This window comes from Giraffa tippelskirchi, chromosome 2 (genome assembly GCF_054371585.1).
Source record: "Giraffa tippelskirchi isolate mGirTip1 chromosome 2, T2T-mGirTip1v1.2.pri, whole genome shotgun sequence".
In the NCBI taxonomy this organism is placed as follows: Eukaryota; Metazoa; Chordata; class Mammalia; order Artiodactyla; family Giraffidae; genus Giraffa; species Giraffa tippelskirchi.
Window position 1 is genome coordinate 157467864 of NC_137276.1, and position 16693 is coordinate 157484556.

General features: G+C 39.4%; 1 long non-coding RNA gene across 1 annotated transcript in view; it reads left to right on the top strand.

The window, feature by feature from the left end:
- Positions 1 to 16693, top strand: part of LOC145524490 (uncharacterized) — a 65823-nt gene that overhangs the window by 21048 nt on the left and 28082 nt on the right. The window contains exon 11 of the long non-coding RNA XR_014067573.1: positions 6720 to 6771. This is a non-coding gene — a long non-coding RNA (uncharacterized LOC145524490). The remainder of the gene's footprint in view (positions 1 to 6719; positions 6772 to 16693) is intronic.

The window sequence follows — 16693 nt, forward strand, 5'->3', positions numbered from 1 at the left end:
ACTTGAGCTTTCTTAGTGACATTAGACAAAGTTCTCCTCCTCTCTGCTTGTCAACACTACTGACTATCAAATGAAGCATTAGAGCAGAGGATCTTGAGGCTCTACCTTTGTCTGAATGGCCTTCTTTTCTGTAAAACTGGTAAAGACCAGCCAGTTGACAATGATTACTGAATAAATGAGGGGGGAAATGTCTTCAAGCTGTACATTACCTCAGAGGTGTTTTTGCCAAGTTGAAAAGGGCTACAGAAGAAGCTAATGAGAAAGAAGAGATTTTAATCCTTCAAGTCCATGAAACTGTGTAGGCTTTCCCTTTTAGCTTCTCTAGATAAAAGATATGTGAGTCTCAAAAGTACAGGAAAGAGAAATAAAGAACAAGAGAAGCTATTGCAGTTAAAAAAAATCATATACATAATACACATATTAAGTGTATGGTGAATATACATATTAAGTGTATGGTGAATATTCTGTTCTTTAAAAGGAAAGAATTGTAGGAGAGGCCTCTGGGTAAGTAGTGTCTTTGGAGGAAAATGGTTACATGAACACACAAAGTTCCCAAATGATAAATAACCTGGAGACTATGTTCTCACAAGCTCATCTTACCAAGGGTAATGAGGAAATACCCCCTAATTTTCATACTAGGGTTGACTTGGACCCAGAGCTCTTGAGAAAGGATGATAGGTGTAACCTAGTCTGGGTGACTGGCTGTTCATGGAGTTTTAAATGGCTGCAGGGGAGAAAGGGCAGATGGCAGCAGCCCCACCCATGGTGCCCAAGCTCACTCAGAGTTTATACTTCCCATGGAATCTTCTAGAAGGAAGAGTTCCTCCTGTGATCTGCAAAGCAACTTTAAATGTCTAAATGTACCTACCATGCTGCTGGTGGGAAATGAGCTTATAACACTGAATGTGAATCAGATACATATGCCTCAGCTCCTCATCCTTAGGACCAGCCATCCTATCAATTCAAGGAATTGCATTCTGGTTTCCTGACTACTGCGGATAGGAAAGATAGGTGTCCCCCCCCCCCCCAACCCCAGCCCGATCTCCAAAGCATGGAAGAGTTTTTGAGTTAGGAAGCCAAATCCATCTCCCTAGTGTAGATGGAGGGTAAGTGTAGGTGTTTGCTTTATGTTAGGATGACAAGCAGTGCATACCTTTCTGAGGCGAGGTCTGGGTGTAGTGGGGAGTGTCCCAGAGGAAGTCAATGTTCGCAGCGTTATTTTTTGTGTGTGTGAGCTATTCAGTTTAATTATACCGGTGCTGCTAGCTGACTTTTTATTATTATTCTTATTCATTTTAATATCCACTTTTCTTGGCTAAACATAGAGAAAAGATTCATTTATTATTTGAACAGTTTCACATTTATGATGCCCTATTAGTTTGCAAAGCTGGAGACTCCACTGTAAATGTGCTTAATAATACTCAGAGAAGATGAGCTCTAATCCAGCTTCTAGCTCAGGGCAGAGGAGCTTCAGAATTGCTCAGAATTGAAAGGCACTTGACTGACATGAGGTGGGGGCAGGGGAAGGGGGATAAAACAGGGCAGGAGTGAGGGGACTGGGGACCAGGAGCAAGATGAAACAAATGAGACTGACAGTGCATATGTCTCTGTTCAGTTTTAAGTTGGTAAGGAGAATAACAGATTATACTTGACATCTTGAGAACAGCAGTTGTCAAAACTGTCAGTCAGTGGGAGATTGATTCCTCTCAGTTACTTGTAGAACCAAGAAGTTAAGAGACAGAAAAGATCTATGAGGCCATGCAACTCACTTCAAGTCCCAGAGCATTAGCAAATTTACTTGTTCAAATCAGCATCTGAAGGCACAAGGCAAATTTATTATCATTTTCTGTTGATGTAATAGAAAAGATGAGGAAGAGCAACATCTATTCATCCATTCCATCATTTCATTCATTTACTCAACCACCTTCCCACCCCCTCCACCAACAATGTAGTGCTGAATTTGTGCCAGGCCAGGTGCTAGGCTCTGATGATACAAAGATGTGCTAAATGCTAAAAACTGGTCATTCAAAATTGGTAAGAGTCAATCCCTGCCCTCAAGGAGCTCACCAAATTCTGTGTGAATCAGATAGCAGAGCCAGTGATGCAAATGCCCTGTGCTGGGTGCACCCACTAGAAAGGTGATGCCAGATACTGACATGAAACAACAAAGAATGAGGTAGTCACACCTTACGATATTTAGAGAAGGCAACCCTTTCCAAAGTTAGAGCTGCCAATCTGGATCTTAGAGGAAGAGGAGGAATAAGCTTCTTGTTCCTTGTTCCAACAGGGTCAGAATCCCTCATTACCCTCAAGCCAGGAGACACTGAATAAGCCTATCTCACTTTACTATTTCAGAGTTGGAGGCACTTTAGAGAAATAATCCAACTTCATCACAATCATCTGGGAAAATTTAGGAAATACACATTCCAGAACTCTCAACTCCAATGCAGTTTTTGTTTCAATAGATTCAGAGGAGATTTTAAGAATCTGTACTTTTATGTAGTTCAAGAAGTAATACTGATGTGAGAATACTGATGCGAGATCACATTTGAGAATCACTATCAGACAATTATTCTTAAAATGTGTTCCCCAGACCAGCAACATCGTCATAATCTGGGAACTTGTTAGAAATGAAAATTCTTGGACTCTATCCAAAACCCACTGTATCAGAAATTTCGAGGGTGAGATCCAGTAGTCTGTTGTTGAACAAATCTCCCAGATAATTCTGATACAAGTTACAGATTCAGAACCCCTGATCTGAGGCAACCAACCAGCTCATCAGATGATACTCCTCAGTTCAGTCTCTCAGTCATGTCCGACTCTTTGTGCCCCCATGGACTGCAGCACGCCAGGCTTCCCTGTCCATCACCAACTCCCGGAGCTTGCTCCAACTAATGTCCATCAAAGTCATCCATCATGATACTCCTACATCATAGCTAAAGAGAGTTTACTGAATAAACTGTGTATATAGTTATGGACAATTTTAGAAGAACCAACAAGGGATGAAGCAGCCTCAGATTAGAAACATTTAAAGTAGTTACCACCCTACACCCGAAAGGGACACAGGGAATGAATGATGTCATAGGCATCTGATAAGAGATAGAATATAAAAAGAGGGTTCATGTAACAGGACCTGCCCTGTCTGATCCTAATGGAAGTAAGGAGGTTATAGTAGGAATGGAATCAAAGCACACTGTGTTCTTTTCTCTCAGTTTCCAAGTTCTTAGCTGTGTCTTCCACTTTGCAAACCCAGCCTGAAGTTAAAGGACAACTATGCCCAGGCTATAAGTTCTGGGGAGATCAATTTCCTAGGGCACAAAATAAAGCAAATAACTAACAGAGAATGAATTAGGCATAGGAGCAGAAAACAAAGTGTAACCAGCATAAACCAATCTCCCAGATTCTCCTCCCCTACCACTCAACTGCCAATGATACCTTTTCAACATTTTAAGTCACTTCTACTGTATCTCTCTCTGGATTCTGCTTTGTCTACACAAACTTTAGTGATAGGAAACTCACTATTACTGGAGAAGAGTTACAAAGTCTTCCTTCCTATTACTTGTATCCACTTTTCAATGTTCTTCTACTTGGAAGATCTCCAGTTCATTACCTGTTTGAAGATGCCCATCTCATTCCACCAATATCATTAATTCCTTGAATTAAACATCTGCAATTTCTTTTATTGTGCCTCTTCTGACAATGTTTGGAATATCTTCAAGTGTGGTTACCCTGGTCACAGTTAAATTTGTCATGCTTCTCTGATTATAAAGATCTCCCTTGATTTACAGTGGAGTTACATCAAGATAAAGCCATCATCAACTGAACATATAAGTTAAAAATACATTTAACCTATAGAACATGAGAACTTAGCTTTGCCTAACTTAATCACATTCAAAACACTTAGGATAGCCTACAGCTGAGGAAAATCATCTGATACAGAGTCTATTTTATGAAAAAGTGTTGACTATATCATGTACATTTATTGACTTTACTGAAAATAAAAAGTCAAATGGTTGTATGGGTACAGAATGATTGTAGGTGTATTGGTTGTTTACCTTTGTGACTGAGTCACTGAGCAGGAGCTATGGCTCCCTGCCCTTGCCTAGAACAGGGGAGCACATTGTACCACTTTCTGTTAACCCTGGGAAGATTGAAATCCAACATTCAAAGGATGGTTACTGCTCAGTGTGTATTGCTTTCATAGCATGGCAAAGTTGAAAAATTGTAAGGCAAACCATGGTTAAATCACGGACCATCTGTACTTGGAAAACTCTTCTTCTTTATATTTCCCACGGAAATCTACATAGACCAATCTGATTCCATAAGCATTTGCCCGTCACTGAGTACATGTCAAGAAATATGCTTAAACAAAGGAAGAGATTTCAAAAGCTCTTACTTCAGGATCTTCACTGTAAGACCTGTGCATGTGAAATGTTTCTAAATTGTAACTTGCTTCTCAGGAACTATGAAAAACCATGATTTGCATTATTTCATGTGTCTCTCTAACATTCTAGTGAAGTAAAATCAGTAACTAATATTATGTCATATTTTATTTGAGGGTTGCAACTTACAGTTAGATACTGTCTTGCCAAGAGTCATAGTAAATGGGAACATAGCCCTGAGTTCTGCTGCTTCTGTTTTGGCCCCTCTGGCTCCAAGTTGAACTGCAGAAAGGTTAAGTGCATATTATTTTAAGAAAGAGAGATGTTGCATGTTGTTCCCTCACCTTTTGATTTCTATGGTTTCTCTATGCTTGTACCTGGATCTCTCTGCCACTAAAATAGGAAAGATTAGCACCTACTTTCTTCATAGAGCTTGAAAACAAACTAATTTGTGTTTTAAAGAGTCCAAATTATCCTTAAAATTACTTGAAAAGATGCAATTCATCATGTCAATAACATGATGGATTCAGAATCTTAAGGCTGGAAGACCTTTAAAGAAGTTTTGATCCAATCCTTAAATTTTCTGCATGCATCAGTATCACTTGAAGGGTTTCAAAAACTATGTATCAAGCCTTAATCCCAGCATTTCTGATTCAGTAGGTAAAGGATGAGCCCTAACTTAATGCAGATATAACTGGCCTAAGAACCATACTTTGAGAACCACTGATCTAGTTCATTCCTATATTATAATGATGAAATCAATAAAGCCCAGAGTAATAAGGAAAGTTACCTAAGAAGACAGGGCCATGACAAAAACATCTTTCAATTCACTTTTTTTAAAAAAAATTTTTTTGATGTGGATTGTTTTTTAAAGTCTTTATTGAATCTGTTACAGTATTGCTTCTGTTTTGTGTTTTGGTTTTTTGACAATGAGGCATATGGAATCTTAGCTCCCCGACCAGAGATCAAACTCATACCTGTGCATTGGAAGGTGAAGTCTTAAACACTGGAAAACCAGGGAAGTCCCTACTCATTTCAAGTTTTCTTCCATTATAAAACTGCTTCCCTCTTCGGAATGGCCATTTCATTCAGGTTATTCGTATCAGTTTTAAGTCACCAGTATTACCAAGGCACTGCCATTCCCCCAGCCTACACCAAATAGATACACAATCAATTAAAGACTGAGGTTTTACAAAATGGCTTCAAGACAAGCCTCCTGTCTGCCTTTTAGCCAGATTCTCAGTCAACAAACCCCTCCTATAAAGAAACGTTGGAACCGATATGCTTTCCCTTTTCTAGCTTTAATAAAGGACTAGTGTGACTTAGTTTACTTCTGTCCGATGGCAGACACTTGAAAACTGATTGGAAACTTTCAGAAATTCATTTACTCTCCGCCACGTTTCTCTTCTCTCCATCTGTAAAATGAGGTCAGCTGTATTGTACCTCATGTGCAAATCTGTGTGCTGTGAGGTTTAGCGGGTAAGTGACTGCAAAACATGTTGCAGATGGATGTGTTATGGAGGAATGCTTAATATCAAAGCGAGATGTCATTTTCTTTCACTCTGCATCTGTAGTTTGTAAAACAAATGCTTCTAAATTCACAGTATTTTTCTCACATGTACTATTTTTTCCAGAGTGATATTTTCCCAAAGGCTCATGCTGACTTAAGCTTCTGGAACCTTGTGGGTGGATCTGCTAAATTAAAGACTTGTATTTAAATTTTCTGCATAACACTGATGGGATGAATGCATCATAGTGCCTGAGAAAAGTAGCAAAGATTTCTAGTCCTGAGAGACATGAGTAGAACTCTGTGAGTCTAAGGTCTGTTAATCTAACCAAATGTGAAGCCATTTCTCTACCAAAATGTATAAACAGAAGTATCACTGGTTCCCTGGAAAAGCCTCAAGTGTAGTCAACTATAAGGCTAGCTTGTTGGATGATAGAAGGATAGAGATAGATAGATAGATATAGATAATATAAATATAGATATAAGGCACAATAACGTTTCAGAAATAATTAAATGTATACAGGATTTAAGTTGTGATGATCCAGATTTCAATTCTGGTTGTATTAGTTTGTATGTAATATTGAGCATGAATCTGAATTTCACCTTATTGATATATAAAATGGGTTAATAACATCTTTCTTGCCTACTGATAAGCCTGTTATAAGGATCAAATGAGATAATGAAAGTTATTTGTAAACTGCTCTCCATAAGAAAGCTATTCTTATTATCAATATTCTGCATCCCTTAACCTTTCTCCATTTTACACATAGAAAACTTGATATTTTATATTTTGAATATCCTATGACCATATCCTGAAACTGTCTTTAAAGGAATAAAGGTGATTGAAACTAAGATGTGGAACTCCAATATGGATATATACAGGTGTGTGTACGTGTTTGTGTACATAAATCTGTGTGTATGTTTGTGTATGTATATGTATAATTATAGTTCAGAAGTTATTTGCAGCCCTAGAAGTATTTGTAGAGATCTTACCTGGAGATAAAGAGAGGAAAGAATGGCCTATTCCAGGATGAAATAGATCTAGTAGATATATCTAAAGAGATGTTGCCTCTTCTATAACATAGGCTTCATTTATTCAAATGAAGACCCTTTTACCATTTTCTATAATTTAAGATTACAAATTGAAAGGTTAACACCTTAAATAATAGAGCATCTTCTGGGAAGGTGTTTTTTAGAATATGTGTTATTGATTCCCCTTAACAGACATGGATTTTTAATTCATGATCTCAAGGCAGCCTCAATCATGAGTACAACTTAGTTCTCATTATGCCTTAACCTACTCTTGAGTTACATCGAATCTATTCTCGGAATTTCACTGTCATCTAGAAAAATATACACATACAGAAATATACAGCTCTATGAGTTTGGGTAAACTCCGGGAGTTGGTGATGGACAGGGAGGCCTGGCATGCTGCGATTCACAGGGTCGCAGAGTCGGACACGACTGAGCGACTGAACTGAACTGATACGAAAGCTGGATTACATTTAAACAACCCAAAATGTTCTGTGACAGTACTCTCTGAAAGTTGAGAAATTGCTGGTGGTCTTGTATGTGTTTGCAATTATTTACAACACACTGTAGCCCTTCCCCTCATATTTAGGAAACAGCAGATAAAGACCTGAAGAACTGCAGTGGCCTAGTGGAGAGAGCAGAACTCCCTTGGTCTGATATATTCTCTTAGACGCAAAGGCGTCAATTACAATCTGTGGACATGTGTTATCAAGAGAGTTAAACGACCAAAACATATATAAGGCATCTGGCAAAAAATACAAATTCGAGGATATTTCTTCTCTCTTTGATAAGTTTGTTCAGAAGCATTCCATCTACAATTCCTAGATTCTTCTCACTCAGAACAGAAAGAGATAGGGGAGATCAGATGAAAAACAAGTTAATTCATCACATACAGATGAATTGAAGTGGCCTGGTGGTGAACATAAAGCTGCAGAAAAATATTTTGTTTTCTGTTAGGAGGATAGAGATGATGGAGGTTTTTTGTTTTTCTTACCAGCAAGGTTTGGGTGACAAGAAAAAAAAAAGCACAAGATTTTAACAATGACCCTAGTATTTAAAACTATCAAACCTTCCAGTGTAAGACTCTCCAGACACACTGACTGAACAATAAAGAAAGAACATTAATTCTTCTCTATTCAGTGTTCTACTCTTCATTAATAAATAACTACACCTCACACAGAGTTTAGAATTTTATGACACTTATTAAAATCAATTCTTTGTATAAACAAGAACCCATAAAATGATTTAACTGAGGTTCTACATACCCAAGGGTTATCTCTGGTCATAACTGTCCCCTCCAAAGTGACAACTGTGTACCACAATGGTGACTTAGGAGGAGGAGTGGCATTATTTGCTATGGATCATGAAATCACAAAGTCTTAGAACTACTGCATTAGAGCAGAAAGTCCCAGGGTTCATTCAGAATGTCTACAGTCACACCTTGATGCTATATTGGTCTCAAAAGGTTTATATTTGGAACTCAGCCTATCATGAAAGAAGTAGAGACAACACCCTGGTCTAAACTGAGTATACATTTCTTTATGATCTTACTGAGTCAAGAAATTGACTTTCCTTAAGCAACATTTTAGAACAGCAGTACCCATACATTTTAGGATAAAAAATCCTTTTTGTAAAATAAATCTTCAGAGAAATCCCAATATATCAAACAAGTTAAACTAGGGGTGATGGGTTCTAAAGTGGGGCTAGATTCTTCAGAGAAGAACTTCATCAGCCTCTGAGGCTTCTCTAGGAGAACATACATATGAAGGCACTGGATTATGGATGTAGCTTAAAATGTTGTAAGCAAATAAAGAGACTTTGGGAGCTTCTGAAGATATTCCACGTCCATATCCTCTTGAATTAGTTGCATCCATGTGTGGAGTGAAGGTTAATTTTAAGAAGTGACTTTCAGAAGCTTTCAAGGGTCTTTGGATGACAGCTTGATCTGGGGACCTTACACAAGACTTAAGAAATCAGTATGATGCAAAGCATCTTGATCACCAGGATAATATTTCTCCACTCATCCCCATCACGGAGAAGGCAATGGCAACGCACTCCAGTACTCTTGCCTGGAAAATCCCATGGACGGAGGAGCCTGATAGGCGGCAGTCCATCGGGTCGCGAAGAGTCAGACAGGACTGAGCGACTTCACTTTCACTTTTCACTTTCCTGCATTGGAGAAGGAAATGGCAACCCACTTCAGTGTTCTTGCCTGGAGATCCCAGGGATGGCAGAGCCTGGTGGGCTGCTGTCTGTGGGGTCGCACAGAGTCGGACATGACTGACGCGACTTAGCAGCAGCAGCAGCAGCAGCAGCAGCAGCAGCAGCAGCATCCCCATCAAATGACTTTCTGGTACTGTTTAGTTTTCTCAAGGATCCATTTCTCAGATTCTGCACAATGAAAGTTCTCCTCTGTTCTGAGTTGTCTAGTGTGTCTCAGTAAAGAAAGATAAGTTGTCTTAGATCCCAGACCAACTGCCTGTGCCAGCCCAGTGCCTTGCTTCTGTGTGCTAGTTTGCTCAGTCATGTCTGCCTCTTTGTGACCCCATGGACCATAACCCACCAGGCTCCTCTCTTCACAGGATTTCCCAGGCAAGAATCCTGGAACGGGTTGCCATTTCCTCCTCCAGGGGATCTTCCTGACCCAGGAATCAATTGAACTCCACTCTCTTGTGTCGCCTGCGTTGCAGGTGGGCTCTACCTGCTGAGTCATCAGGGAAGCCCTGCCTTGCTCCTAGCTCTGCCTTTTTCTCCTTTCTCCTCTTTATACATCCTTAATTTTCATTCCCTCATCTCTGGATGCAGAATGCATGTTTTTCTATATCTATTTTGCAAAACAGATACAGAAAACCTCAGAAATCTCTCAATGTTTATGGGTGTTGATTTGACAGTAGTTCAACAACTTACTTTTAAGGTCAATAGCAACATGATATCTTTTATCATGAGCATTTCATTTGACAGACCTCTTGTCTTTGTTAAAGATTAAATCATTCAGCCTTAAGTAACTCCACTGACAATCTTTACCTCCATTTTTGTCTTTCCTGGAGGCCTACGTTATTAACAGAAAACAAAAAAAGCACCATTTATTAACTAATGTGTTATTACTTAATTTGTTAAATACAGTGCTTTCTGATGTTTTTATGATTTTAATCTCTAAGAATAACAATATGTTTCTGCATATGCAGTAAATTTAATGGATTCTCAGATCTAATTTATTGAAGAAAAAAAAAATCTCTCTATCTGTCATCTGAAAATTAGGTAAGATGAGATCCCATGATTTCTGTTCCAGAGGTCTAGGCTAATTATTTTAGAATTTGTTTTTGGTGGAAGTGGCCATCTTTCCATATCCATTGAATGAGAAGCTCAAACTTGGAGACTGAAAGTTAGCTCCTGGTGATCTTTTTTAGTAATCACTAGAGTTATTCATGAATATTCTAGGCACATAGTATAACTGCATTTCTTTATGCTCTTGAAATAAGACATGCCTTTTATGCTAGCTTTGGCCAATGGAATATGATCATATTGATATATGATATATGTGGTTTCTAGGCAAAAGTCTTTACACACTGGCACCTGACTCTTTGTGATCTTTTCTGCTTGTCATGGTAACTGCAGATGTCTAGAGTCAAAGTGATGTAGAGAAGGGCCACCAGTAAATCCACAGTGGATCTACATTATAAATGAGAAAACTTTTGCTGCTTAAATCACTGAAATTTGGAATTATTTGTAAAGCAGCACAACCTGGATTATTCCAGTTGTATAATCATCAATGTTATTCACTCTATGACATCAGCATAGTTATGGTAACATAACAAAATTTCATAACACAGCAAGTGTGTTAGCAAATTTGGTAAACTTCTATGTGGTCCTCTTTAGTCAGGAGTGGTGTCGAGTGGGTAAAAATGAATGACAGATCCTGTCATTATAAAGAAAGTAGGATGTGTACCAAAAACTACGAAAAAAAGCAACATGTGTTCAGGGCCTTAAGGCAGGATGAAAGTGCTAGGAAATTTTGATTCCTTCCTATTGAAATGTCATGGAAGCTTCCAAGAAGATATGAACATACAGCAAACCTTAAAGGACACACAAGGGTTTCCCTGATGGCTCTTACGTAAAGAATCTGCCTGCAATGCAGAAGACCTGGGTTTGATCCCTGGGTCAAGAAGAGTCTCTGGAGAAAGGAATGGCTACTCACTCCAGTATTCTTTCCTGGAGATTTCCATGGACACAGGAACCTGGTGGGCTACAGTCCATAGGGTTGCAAAAACAGACATGACTGAGACTAACACTTTAAAGGATGGACAGAATTTGAATATACAAAGATGATAGTAATGGAATCCCCACAGTAAGATGCAAGATAAACAGTGCCTTAGCAAATCAATGTAAGGCATGCTCCAGAAGGGTGAATGTGATTGCCTACCCAGATGAACAAATGTATTATTGACATCTTGGGGTTAGATTCTCAGTTTAGAAGCCAACCTCTCCTTTGGGATAAGGGGGGCTGCTCCTCAAGACAAATCAAGTTCTGCTGGTTTTTTAAGTGACAGAAGCATCATATATATGGATCTGTCTTCTTCTTGCAGCAGGGTGAGACATTATACTCAGTATGACACAGAGTCAAGACACCTTACTTCAACAAGTGGCTGCATATACTTTTTTTGAAAGAACTGCATCCGAGTTCAGTTAGTTTTCTTTTCATCAGTTTACAGTGTCTAATGTAGTATTTTGTTTATCTCTCAACATAAGTTTCTTGACATTCTCCCTTCCAAAGGCAGAATTAAGCACCTTTATTTGCTCTCCTTTCTTTCTTTCTTTCTTTCTGTTACACATTTACCAATAGTCTACTAAGGTCAAGTATTTATGCTTTTTCTATAGGATTTCCCCTCCTTCTTGTTGCACTTAGCAGTTTCTACTTTGTGTCATGCCTAGCCTAGAGGATAATATTCACGTCTTATTCATCTTTGTATTTCCTTGCCATTTACTACCCCCACCCAACACAGTCATTTCCAGTATGTACTAGATATTTGCTGAACGAATGTTTTTTCCTCTTGTTTCCTTTGGCTTTTACTTTTTACTCAAGCATGGACACCATCTCTATTGTATCTGCTCAAAGACAGATTTGACCACTTTGACCACAGTGGACATCCAGTCATTAGAGATCTTTCCTTCCTCGTGCTAACCAGGGACTTCAGCCATCTAATTTCAGCTGTGTAAATGAAGAGTCAGATCACAAGACTGCCAGAATATTTGTGGTTAAACCACTCGACCACCTTGGGATTGTGTTAACTCTGTATTATGGTTTGAGGGAGTGTGTGTGGGTTGGGATTGATTTGACTTAGCCTGCTTTTTTTTTTTTTTAAGAACTGTAACAGGATAGTGTGCTTCAGGCTCACTTTGTTAAAATAAAGCTAGCAGCTCTGAGAAATGGTTTTGTTTGCTTTATACCACTGTTTGATATCAAACTGGTGCCCAAGCAAGGTGAGGGGCCTTGGAGGCATTCTATCTGAGGAGGAGGAAAATTCCTTTCTGGCATCCAGGTTGAATGTAATCTGAAGAGTGCTTAAGATAGTCAATAGTGAGGAAATGGGAGGAGGAGTTGATTTCTTTTAGATTTAATGTTTGCCCCAGGATGTGAAGATTTCCTATTAGAAACAATTCTGGTGGAAAGAGAACAGCAGACCTGTAAAAGATTTATCTGGAATACAGCAGCAGTTAATAGGTTTTGATTTCTTAATAATACCTTTACACTCTTGGGCTCAAATTTATTGACTCAATCTTGTTATGAAACTGGACACTCTGTCTCTTTCTGTTTTTGACATTGTTTTCTTTTAATAGAGAAATGATAGGAACTCTGTGTATGCTGTCCTTTAAGTGGGAAACTGCTGATCTCTCACTGACGGTACCTTCTGGCAGTGTGAGCAGATACACATTTAATCATTTCAAAGATCTTTCAATAAGATCAATAAATAACTTAATTTGGGCATGAAATCTGCCTAATGGAACAGAGTAAGTTTATGACAAATCCTAGAAATGTTAAGACTGGAAAAGTATTGAAGATTATGGTGTCCAACCCGTGACAAACAAAGAAAAAGACATTCTAGATGGAGAAATTACCTTTCCAAGACAACACAGCTATTCAATGGCAAATCCAGTTCAGTTCAATCACTTCGTCGTGTCTGACTCTTGGCGACCCCATGAACTGCAGCACAGCAGGCCTCCCTGTCCATCACCAACTCCCAGAGTTTATTCAAACTCATGTCCATTGAGTCAGTGATGTCATCTAAACCATCTCATCCTCTGTTGTCCCCTTCTGTTCCCACCTTCAATCTTTGCCAGCATCAGGATCGTTTCAAATGAGTCAGCACTTTGCATCAGGTGGCCAAAGAATTGGAGTTTCAGCTTCAACATCAGTCCTTCCAGAGAATTTTCAGGATTGATTGCCTTTAGGATGGACTGGTTGGATCTCCTTGCTGTCGAAGGGACTCTCAAGAGTCTTCTCCAACACCACAGCTCAAAAGCATCAATTCTTTGGTGCTCAGCTTTCTTTATAGTTCAACTCTCATATCCATACATGACTACTGGAAAAACCATGGCTTTGACTAGATGCACCTTTGTAGGCAAAGTAATGTCTCTGTTTTTTAATATGCTGTCTAGGTTGGTCAAACTTTTTTCTTCCAAGTAGCAAGAGTCTTTTAATTTCATGGCTGCAGTCACCATCTGCAGTGATTTTGGAGCCCCCTCAACATAAAGTCAGCCACTGTTTCCACTGTTTCCCCACCTATTTGCCATGAAGTGATGGGGCCAGGTGCCATGATCTTAGGTTTCCGAATGTTGAGTTTTAAGCCAACTTTCCACTCTCCTCTTTCACTTTCATCAAGAGATTCTTTAGTTCTTCTTCACTTTTTGCCATAGGGTAGTGTCACCTGCATATCTGTGGTTATTGATACTTCTCCCAGCAACCTTGATTCTAACTTGAGCTTCATCCAACCCAGCATTTGTCATGATGTACCCTGCTTGAAAAACCTGTATGCAGATCAGGAAGCAACAGTTAGAACTGGACATGGAACAACTGACTGGTTCCAAATAGGAAAAGGAGTATGTCAAGGCTGTATATTGTCACTCTGCTTATTTAACTTATATGCAGAATACATCATGAGAAATGCTGGGCTAGAGGAAGCACAAGCTGGAATCAAGATTGCTGGGAGAAATATCAATAACCTCAGATATGCAGATGACACCACCCTTATGGCAGAAAGTGAAGAGGAACTAAGGAGCCTCTTGATGAAAGTGAAAGAGGAGAGTGAAAAAGTTAGCTTAAAGCTCAACATTCAGAAAACTAAGATCATGGCATCTGGTCCCATCACTTCATGGCAAATAGATGGGCAAACAGGAGAAACAGTGAGAGACTTTATTTTTTCAGGCTCCAAAATCACTGCTGATGGTGATTGCAGCCATGAAATTAAAAGACGCTTACTCCTTGGAAGTAAGGTTATGACCAACCTACACAGCATATTAAAAAACAGAGACATTACTTTTCCAACAAAGGTCCATCTCGTCAAGACTATGGTTTTTCCAGTAGTCATGTATGGATGTGAGAGTTGGAGTGTGAAGAAAGCTGAGCGCCGAGGAATTGATGCTTTTGAGCTGTGGTGTTGGAGAAGACTCTTGAGAGTCCCTTGGACTACAAGGAGATCCAATCAGTCCATCCTAAAGGATATCAGTCCTGGGTGTTCATTGGAATGACCGATGTTGAAGCTGAAACTCCAATACTTTGGCCACCTGATGTGAAGAACTGACTCATTTGAGAAGACCCTGATGCTGGGAAAGTTTGAGGGCAGGAGGAGAAGGAGACAACAAAGGAGGAGATGCTTGGATGGCATCACTGATTCAATGGACATGAGTTTGGGTGGGCTCCAGGAGTTGGTGTTGGACAGGGAGGCCTGGTGTGCTGCAGCTCATGGGGTGGCAAAGAGTCAGACACGACTGAGTGGCTGAACTGAACTGAACTGAACTGAGCTCTGCATATAAGTTAAATAAGCAGGGGGACAATATACAGCCTTGATGTACTCCTTTTCCTATTTGGAACCAGTCTGTTGTTCCACGTCCAGTTCTAACTGTTGCTTCCTGACCTGCATACAGGTTTCTCAAGAGACAGATCAGGTGATCTGGTATTCCCATCTCTTTCAAAATTTTCCATAAGTTATTGTGATCCACACAGTCAAAGGCTTTGACGCAGTCAATAAAACAGAAATAGATGTTTTTCTGAAACTCTATTGCTTTTTCAGTGATCCAGCGGATGTTGGCAATTTGATCTCTGGTTCCTCTGCCTTTTCTAAAACCAGCTTGAACATCTGGAAGTTCACAGTTCACATATTGCTGAAGCCTGTATTGGAGAATTTTGAGCATTAGTTTGCTAGCATGTGAGATGAGCGCAATTGTGCGGTAGTTTGAGCATTCTTTGGCATTGCCTTTCTTTGGGATTGGAATGAAAACTGACCTTTTCCAGTCCTGTGGCCACTAATGAGTTTTCCAAATTTGCTGGCATATCGAGTGCAGCACTTTCACAGCATCATCTTTTAGGATTTGAAATAGCACAACTGGAATTCCATCACCTCCACTAGCTTTGTTCATAGTGATGCTTCTTAAGGCCCACTTGACTTCACATTCCAGGATGTCTGTCTCTAGGTGAATGATCACACCATCGTGATTATCTGGGTCATGAAGATCTTTTTTGTACAGTTTCTTCTGTGTATTCTTGTCACCTCTTCTTAATATCTTCTGCTTCTGTTAGGTCCATACCATTTTCTTTCCTTTATTGAGCCCATCTTTGCATGAATTGTTTCCTTGCTATCTTAATTTTCTTGAAGAGATCTCTAGTCTTTCCTATTCTATTGTTTTCCTCTATTTCTTTGCACTGATCACTGAGGAAGGCTTTCTTATCACTCCTTGCTATTCTTTGGAACTCTGTATTCAAATGGGTATATCTTTCCTTTTCTCCTTTGCCTTTTGCTTCTCTTTATTTCACAGTTATTTGTAAGGCCTCCTCAGACAGCCATTTTCCTTTTTTACATTTTTTTCTTGGGGATGGTCTTGATCCCTGTCTCCTCTACAGTGTCACAAACCTCCATCCATAGTTCATCAGGCACTCTGTCTATCAGATCTAGTCCTTTAAATCTGTTTCTCACTTCCACTGTGTAATCATAAAGGATTTGATTTAGGTCATACCTGACTGGTCTAGTGGTTTTCCCTACTTTTTTCTATTTAAGTCTGAGTTTGGCAACAAGGAGTTCATGATCTGAGCCACAGTCAGCTCCCGGTCTTGTTTTTCTGACTGTATAGAGCTTCTCCATCTTTGGCTGCAAAGAATATAATCCATCTGATTTTGGTGTTGACCATCTGGTGATGTCCATGTGTAGAGTCTTCTCTTGTGTTGTTGGAAGACGGTGTTTACGATGACCAGTGCATTCTCTTGGCAAAACTCTATTAGCCTTTTCCCTGCTTCATTCGGTACTCCAAGGCCAAATTTGCCTGTTACTCCAGGTGTTTCTTGACTTCCTACTTTTGCATTCCAGTCCCCTGTAATGAAAAGGACATCTTTTTTTGTGTGTTAGTTCTAAAAGGTATTGTAGGTCTTCACAGAACCATTCAACTTCAGCTTCTTCAACATTACTGGTTGGGGCATAGACTTGGATTACTGTGATATTGAATGTGTTGCCTTGGAAATGAACAGAGATCATTCTGTTGTTTTTGAGATTGCATCCAAGTACTGCAT